We start from the raw sequence: 7,910 nt of genomic DNA on the forward strand, positions 1-7,910 counted from the left end.
ATTTGTTTTGACTAAGATAAATATTCTAAGTATTTAAATGATAATTTAAGAATTTAATTTTTAATTATTTTATCTAATATTTGTTATTCACGACTTTATTAGTACCATTCTTATTAATAATATTTATATAAAATATTAATTAAATATTAGTAAAATCTAATTTATAGAAATATATTTTAATTTAATTAATTAAGTAGTTAATGATTGGCTAGAAAGCACTATACATTTTTACGTACAAAATTTAAAGATAAATGATTGTATGCTGTCCAAATTTGAATTAAAAAATTCTAGTTTAATTTTATTACAAACAATAAAAATAAAAATAAATTAAAAAAATAAAAATATAATAATAATGATTAATGGCTATTAAGCAAAATATTTTTACCGAATATTTTCTTAGAAAAGATTTTAAGTTTGTGTGTCAAAATATGACAGTAGTACTTTATATATATTTATATATATTAAGCATTTAAACATACATATTACATATCAGTTAGAAATAGGTTTTATTCAGTTAAGAATATACGTATCTAATAAGTATAATTAAATTAATAAAAATTAGACGTCGGCATTATTTGTTTTTATATTTTTAAATTTTAAGTCGAAAGCGAGTCATAATAGGTGACATAGTTCCGGAAAAAATACTAAAAAAAAACCTAATTGCACATTATAATAATTCTGTGTTAATTACCTAACGATTTAAAAGTCACAGATAAAATAATAATTATGGTATATTAAAGCTTAAACATTCATGTCATTGTGAATTAATAATTCTAGAAATATTTGGAACGCAAACAAGCACGTATTATGACTGTAATAGCAGACTAACATCGCAATCGTTTTTTATAGTTGTACACATTTTATTCAGAACCATTTTTCGGGCCAATAAATTTTCAACATTTTCTAAAACACTATAGATACCAGAGCTGAATTTTTTTCTCAGCTCACTTTGCAGGCTATAGCTTTTGGGATGTAATGATGTTTTTTATCCATAGTACACGTAATGACATAAATTATAAGATAATCACCTAATCATTTTCATTTATTTCAAATAGATTTAAATTGATTAACATTTTTTTAAACGTATTTTAATCTTTCACTTGACGAGTTTCAATTATTTCGCGACCTTGCTGCAAAGCAAAACAACATTATATAGTTTACTGACACATATAATATATATTATTATGTCTATGGCGATGGTACTTTTGAACCGAAGAAACAAATTTCTCTTTCATTCATTTAAGTTTATTTGCCCGTGAATAACCCGAGGAATCCAGTATAATTTTCGCGGTGCATACACACGGCCAATCATTACGTGGAAATTTCTATTTTTTTTCGCGGGTATTTTTTCTGCTCTCTTCTACTTGTCCACAGTCATTCCATCTCTGTTATTCTCTCTATCTCTTTCCCTGACTCTTTCTCTCTCTCTCTTTCTCTCACTCACTTTAACGAGAAGACGCACTTTGAGGGCGATGACTCTATTCCGCGGCTACTACAGCACTATTATAATATAATATATAGTATATACTCACAAACAACTCTCACCGACGATGCAGGTTTTCTTTCGTCCATTATAAAATATTAGTACAACCGGTCGTGAAGATCAACTTAGTCAAAATCTCTATATGTTATATACCTGTATTATTATATTATATTGTTTTTTCGAAAAAAAATTATTTTACTGCGTTCGAAGTTATAGTTATATACTTAGATACCTACCTAACACGATCGCCAATCTAACATAGTAGGATTCGATGAACATAAAATGTCAACAAAATTTACGTCTAGTTAAAAATATATATATATTCAAAGTCATCGTCTTTAGAAATCTATTATTTACATTATCGTTACATGCGCACAAATACCTATATATTATACTAAATTTGCTTGCTATTTTCCTCTGTTATAAGATTCATCTCGCACAATGCATTTAAGATCCAATGTCGTGCCATATTTACAATGTACATGTATAATATAATAATGCTATTCATAAAACGCTTTTATTATAATATACGCAAATTAACTTTCTTTTTTATTATTACCATTAACGATAACTTCATAGATTTTGTATATATTATCGTACGATATATTCTAGTGTATGTATAATAATATTTAATACATATATTGTATCATGTACATCGATAAAACGTTATAGTTGCATTAATATAGTATGTATAACTACTGCGTTATGCGGATATAGAATATTATTGTCACAGCCGGATCTACTAGTGGTGACAACGTATTTCAGTAATTTTAAATTATATCAGTTATGTACTTTCGTCTGGTATATAGGTGTATTGTATAAACGTTTGTAAGAAATGCATAGACGACATAGTAGTTTATATATATATCATATTAAATATGGATTGGACATCACGTAGATACTTCGATTCAAATCAAATGCGTGCGTGGAAAACGAATTCGACGGATTAAATAATAATAATAAAGAAACCATCGTCAATTAGATTTCGGTGTAAAAACATAAAAACGATCATATATGTTTTTCGTAGGGAAAGTGGACTGCAGTATCGGTGGGCAGGGGGGGATTTTTCTTCACAAAACGCATGTACACTCGTTGACACGAATTGCACGTCTCGAAAAAAGGGAACGCTTGGCATCAACAAGTACCTACCAGCTATATACCTATAAATCATATGCGAGTGTGCGAGTACTCATATAGTATATTACAATATTAATAATATTGTGTTGTGTTGTACGTCAACGGCCCTATTTAATTTTGGCACAGCGACAACACGAACCGACGATCCGCGTACATAAACATCAAATTGTTATTACTCAGTAGCTCACCGCAGTATAGTCGGAGTTGTAAAATATACTATAAAATAATAGAACTGACGAATACAGTTTACAGATTATTGTATTTGAATTTAATTTAAATCTTCACGACGTGCAGTACATGTATATCGCGAGGTATACCGTATAAAAATACTTATACGCTGAGGCATCTCCCGCAGAGCTCCGAGGGATGATTGCTCTGCAGGATTTACGACTATGAAACGAGCACTACGCATTTATAATAATTATGGAGGTCATCTGTACTCGGTAGTTTGGAGGCAATGACCACTGCAGTGACGACGTGCGCGTAGATACATGGGTTTATATATATTATATTATGTACTATGAGCAAAGAGAAATGTCTGTTTTGATAGTGGGTAATAATACATATATATATACATACATTTAATGATAATAATATAAATATATATATAGGTTTAAAATATATTAAAGTACTTTCTCTTGTCGGCCACGGCCATGGAAGAAGCAGTCGTTTTCACTATATATGTGTGTGTGTGTATTATACGTCGGATGAGGTGCATTGCCACGGTTATTATAGTGTATCGTATATTGAGGTCACAACCACCTCCATCGGCTCCACTCTTAAGAAAAAAGAAAAAATTGGACGCCATTTATATGTTATATACCTCTTATAGGTATATATATTTATATATTGTATTATATTATATATGTATGTGTTTTTACTATTCCCTCCGCCGCCGCCTTTTAATGGCGCTCACTCTTTCTCTCGATGTACGCGCATAAAAGTAATTGCCGGAAGAAAGTGAAATAATTTGTCACACTTTTTTCTTCTTATTTTCGTACGTCGGAGCGCTCTGTAATTTCGTCAGACCCGATGACCGATTTTCGGGTGCGCGGCCGCGTGTCTGATTCGCACAGTACCTACCTTCGTCATCTTATATATCATACCTATACATATAAAAATGTATGTGTGTGCATGTATAATTGAATACTGACTCATGCGTGGTCTACTTGAAAATACTGAATTGTGCACGATTCGGCGTGTTCACAGACCTATATTATAGGCATATGTATATTATAATCAAGGCAACCCATCTGCGGCGTCGATAATGACCATACGTAGTATAGACTCGTACTTCAGACTTCCGAAAAATCACTGAAACGTTTACATAGTGTATCAAGTTTACGGAGGCGCTCGTCGTAAATCAATTCAGCGGCCTCGAAATTGATCTGAACGCTAATCTCTCTCCTTAAATTATCTATCGTAGCAAGTTGAGCGATCTTATTTGAGAAGACGATGATGAATTGTTTTTTCAGCATAACAATTTTCAATATAATATAGCTAAAATGATAAAAAAAACATGTATAATAGCGTCGTTTGTGAGGAATAGTATGTTATGTCATTAATACTTAAGTCTATATGTTTTGAAAACATCCCCTGAAAAACATAAAATAACGTCATTTGCGAGCACTTTTTCAGCAGCCATATTATGTGTAATTAATATAAGTATATTGCATAGACGCGAGTAGACTTAAATTTCTGGTTGAGTACACGAGTTAGAAATTGTTATATAATGTCACTTAAGAAGACTTTATACCCTTATTTGTTCGCTCTGTCTTAATAATGTATATGACAAATGTAACGTTCAGAAAATCTGTTTTACTCTTTTACTTTTAATGAATTGTATAGGGCACCTCAAAGTTTTTTTTCTAATTTTTTAATTTTAAAGGGAATTTATAAACATTCATAATTTCATATTTGTTTTTGTTTGAATGGCTTTGTAAAACTGTTATTTGTACTTTTTTCAATTTCTTTGCGTCTATTATTTTGATTTTTGGACGTAGATCCAAATTAATTTACAACTATATACAAGTTAGGATACATCTATTAAGTGCCTAAGTTAGAATAGAAATTGAATATAGAAATCTAAAACCCATAAAAACTGATTGATTCACCAAGCATGTTCACTTTAAAAATACATCACTTATAAAAATTCTAATTTTTTAAATTTTTAAGTAGGTTAAAGTAGATTTTGATATTTTATAACATTTAAAATGCAACCTGTGTGGCTTTGTCACAACTAACTTCTTTTTTTCGAAATGAAATCCTTTTTTACGTAAATTATGAAACAAATTATTCTTTTTAAAATTAATTCCTTTTTAAACAAAATTCTAACTGCGATATTTTTAGATATTAAAGTTTATGTGTAATAATAATAATAATAATAATAATAGTATAATTTGTTTGCTCAGCCCACGGAATACTCGACATAAAAAAAAAAAAAATTAAAATTTCAATAAAATATATAATAATTAATTTAAGGGAAAATAGGTGAGCATGCTTGGTTAATTACTATACAGTATAGATAGTTTACTAATAGATTATTTAAAAACATTGAAAAAAAATCTGTTGCTACAATTGAATACTGACGATAAACCGGCCGATTCGAAAAGAACTCGCAGCATTTTGTTGTATTAATATTATCATCTCTCCAACCGGTTTATCCACAAAACTATATTTCGTATTTTTGTGTTCGTTTAATTGTACGCACCACCTACATAATAATATATCAGCGTATCGTCTTTATAATAATTAATTTCTGTAAGTAAAATATAATATTGTTGGTGGGAGTAAGGATGGTATAAGGTGTTAGACATCATTTTGAAGTTTTCCTGATGAAAAACTGGCTGACGAGTAGGTAATGGCGTTTTATAGTATCATGGTTATTTTATCAAATGTGCGATTATCAAAAACTTGTTATGGTCGAGGGAAAGCGACCCGATTCTTGTGTGATGCGTATACGCACCACACGCGTTTTTTATGAGATGGGGTACGACATCCTATTGTACACACACGCGAGTGTATGCTACACAATATGCATAAATAGGAACAAAACGATTTTGGAAGACGTCTTTTCGACAATAGTATTCAGATTTACGGTAACAAATGTCAACTGTTTAATAACGATATAATATTGGTAGAGGATTTGCGAATATTTCGATCAGCAAAACCCCATCATCACAATCGCAGTAATTTCGCTGAGACTATATAGACACTATTGCTACACACACACACACACACACTCTCTTCCACACATTCGTCACATTCTCTCCAATAGGATTGTGCTTATATATTATATACTCGCTATAATACACGCTCATGTGTAGGTATACACTTGTAGTCCTTATATCCGGCTCATTTGGCTTCGTTGGAACGAAGACAACCGCACGATGCGCGTAGCCGTGACGAGATGCGTGTTTAGTGGGTCAATGTGTTACTATATATACGTTAGCCGTGGTAACTGCGGAGCGCGGGCGAGGTAAAAGTGGTTTCTTTCTTTCTTTCTTTCTTTCTTTCGTTTTTGTTCCTGGCGAATGACGATGAGTAAAGACGACGACCACCACAATATCCGCGTATCGTTTTCTGCACATTATATACATTTACATTAAATTGCGCGGCGTGAACGCGTACTGGCTACTTATTACTGGCACGAAAACCGCCAACATTTTTCTACGAAAATTTGTTATTTAAAAACCAGTATTCTCGATTAGTATAATTATTCACAACACAAGATCCGAATGGTTCGAACAACTTATTCATTCTTACCTTCCAGACGCATTGATTTCAAGTCATTACCTACTTGTATTCGGTGTGCATATGAACGTAATATTAATTATTATTGAAGTTAGAGCGATCATATTATTTTCAGGAAATATTTCGTACACAAAATAATAATTCGTTCAGAAGGCGATAAAACATTATTTACGTCTATATTCTTAGACCAAAAAATGTTTTTAAATTTTTACCTGACTTACCGCTCTTCTCAACGCATTTTGAGATCGATAAAACGACGTAATACCCATAAAATACCCTATTTTTATGTGAATGAATGACAAAGACCGCGATCAAGTGGGATATTATTTTATTTATGTCAAATTTAGGTGTAGTTTTATTCCTTGCCTGACTAAGGTCAATATGCAATAGACACATCTACAATCATTAATCACCATCGCTAGCAAATCGTCTCGTATTTTCGCTGTTGATTAAACCGTGTACTGCATTTACACCCAACGCCTTCACAAACGTGCTCTCTGGGACTGAGGTATTTTATATACAGACACAATATTAAAATATAAGCTGCCAAAATATACACTTGCCGGTTTTGATTGTAGATTCGGTACGGATTGCAGGAACGCGTGCAACCGAGTGAATCGAGGTCACCAAACGCGTTAAATAATAAATTGTTATAATTTTATCTTCATTATCGAGGAGAAGGTTTCTTTTCTCTCTCACTTGTGCCTAGACACAATATTGTTATTAATATATCATATATTAATTTAAATATAGGTAATAATATATAATCATATATATATATAATATACCTTAATATATATTAAAATTTGTCATAAAAAAAAAAAAATATTATAACTTAGCAATTTGAATTATTAAATAATGAAATGATTTTTATAAGGTCATCCGAATCCTTAAAAGTTTTAAGTCCATAATACCTACTTCATTCTTCTATAGAGTCTAGTTTTTAGACTACGTACAATACATAGCATATCTAGTATCTACGTATAATATATATTTTATACGTCAAGATTTTTTGAAAAGTCTTCTCATTCAAATCATGAAATTAAAAACACTAAAATATCACATTATGATAAATATTAAATAGCATGATTTTTTTGTGTATAAATATAGAAATATTTAAAATTAAATAGGCATTTTTTTTAAGTCGTAAAAATCAACTACAATTTAGAAAAATCTAATCGGTTAAATCGATATTTATGGCAAAATGATCACATGTAAACGTATACCGTGAAAAGAGTTTATAATTACTTTATTTTCTGAAGGATTCCACACCAAGATTGTTATAATTTTTTTCGTTTGTATAGTGTACTAGTATACTGCGCTTGCGTCAGGAGTCAGGACTCACTGGACCAATTGTACACGATGGTACGCATCATATTCACGTTTGTGTATTGTCAAAAAAAGGAAAAAGATGTTTCATAAATATATATATTTTATATATTACAACGGATTTCTGTATTTTTCAATAACACACACAAACATAGCTATAAGAATCGGAAGACTGGTATACCATTCCAAAAAAAATGATCAATTATTA

Source organism: Melanaphis sacchari, unplaced genomic scaffold (genome assembly GCF_002803265.2).
Source record: "Melanaphis sacchari strain LSU unplaced genomic scaffold, SCAv2.0 Contig50_pilon_pilon, whole genome shotgun sequence".
Classification (NCBI taxonomy): domain Eukaryota; kingdom Metazoa; phylum Arthropoda; class Insecta; order Hemiptera; family Aphididae; genus Melanaphis; species Melanaphis sacchari.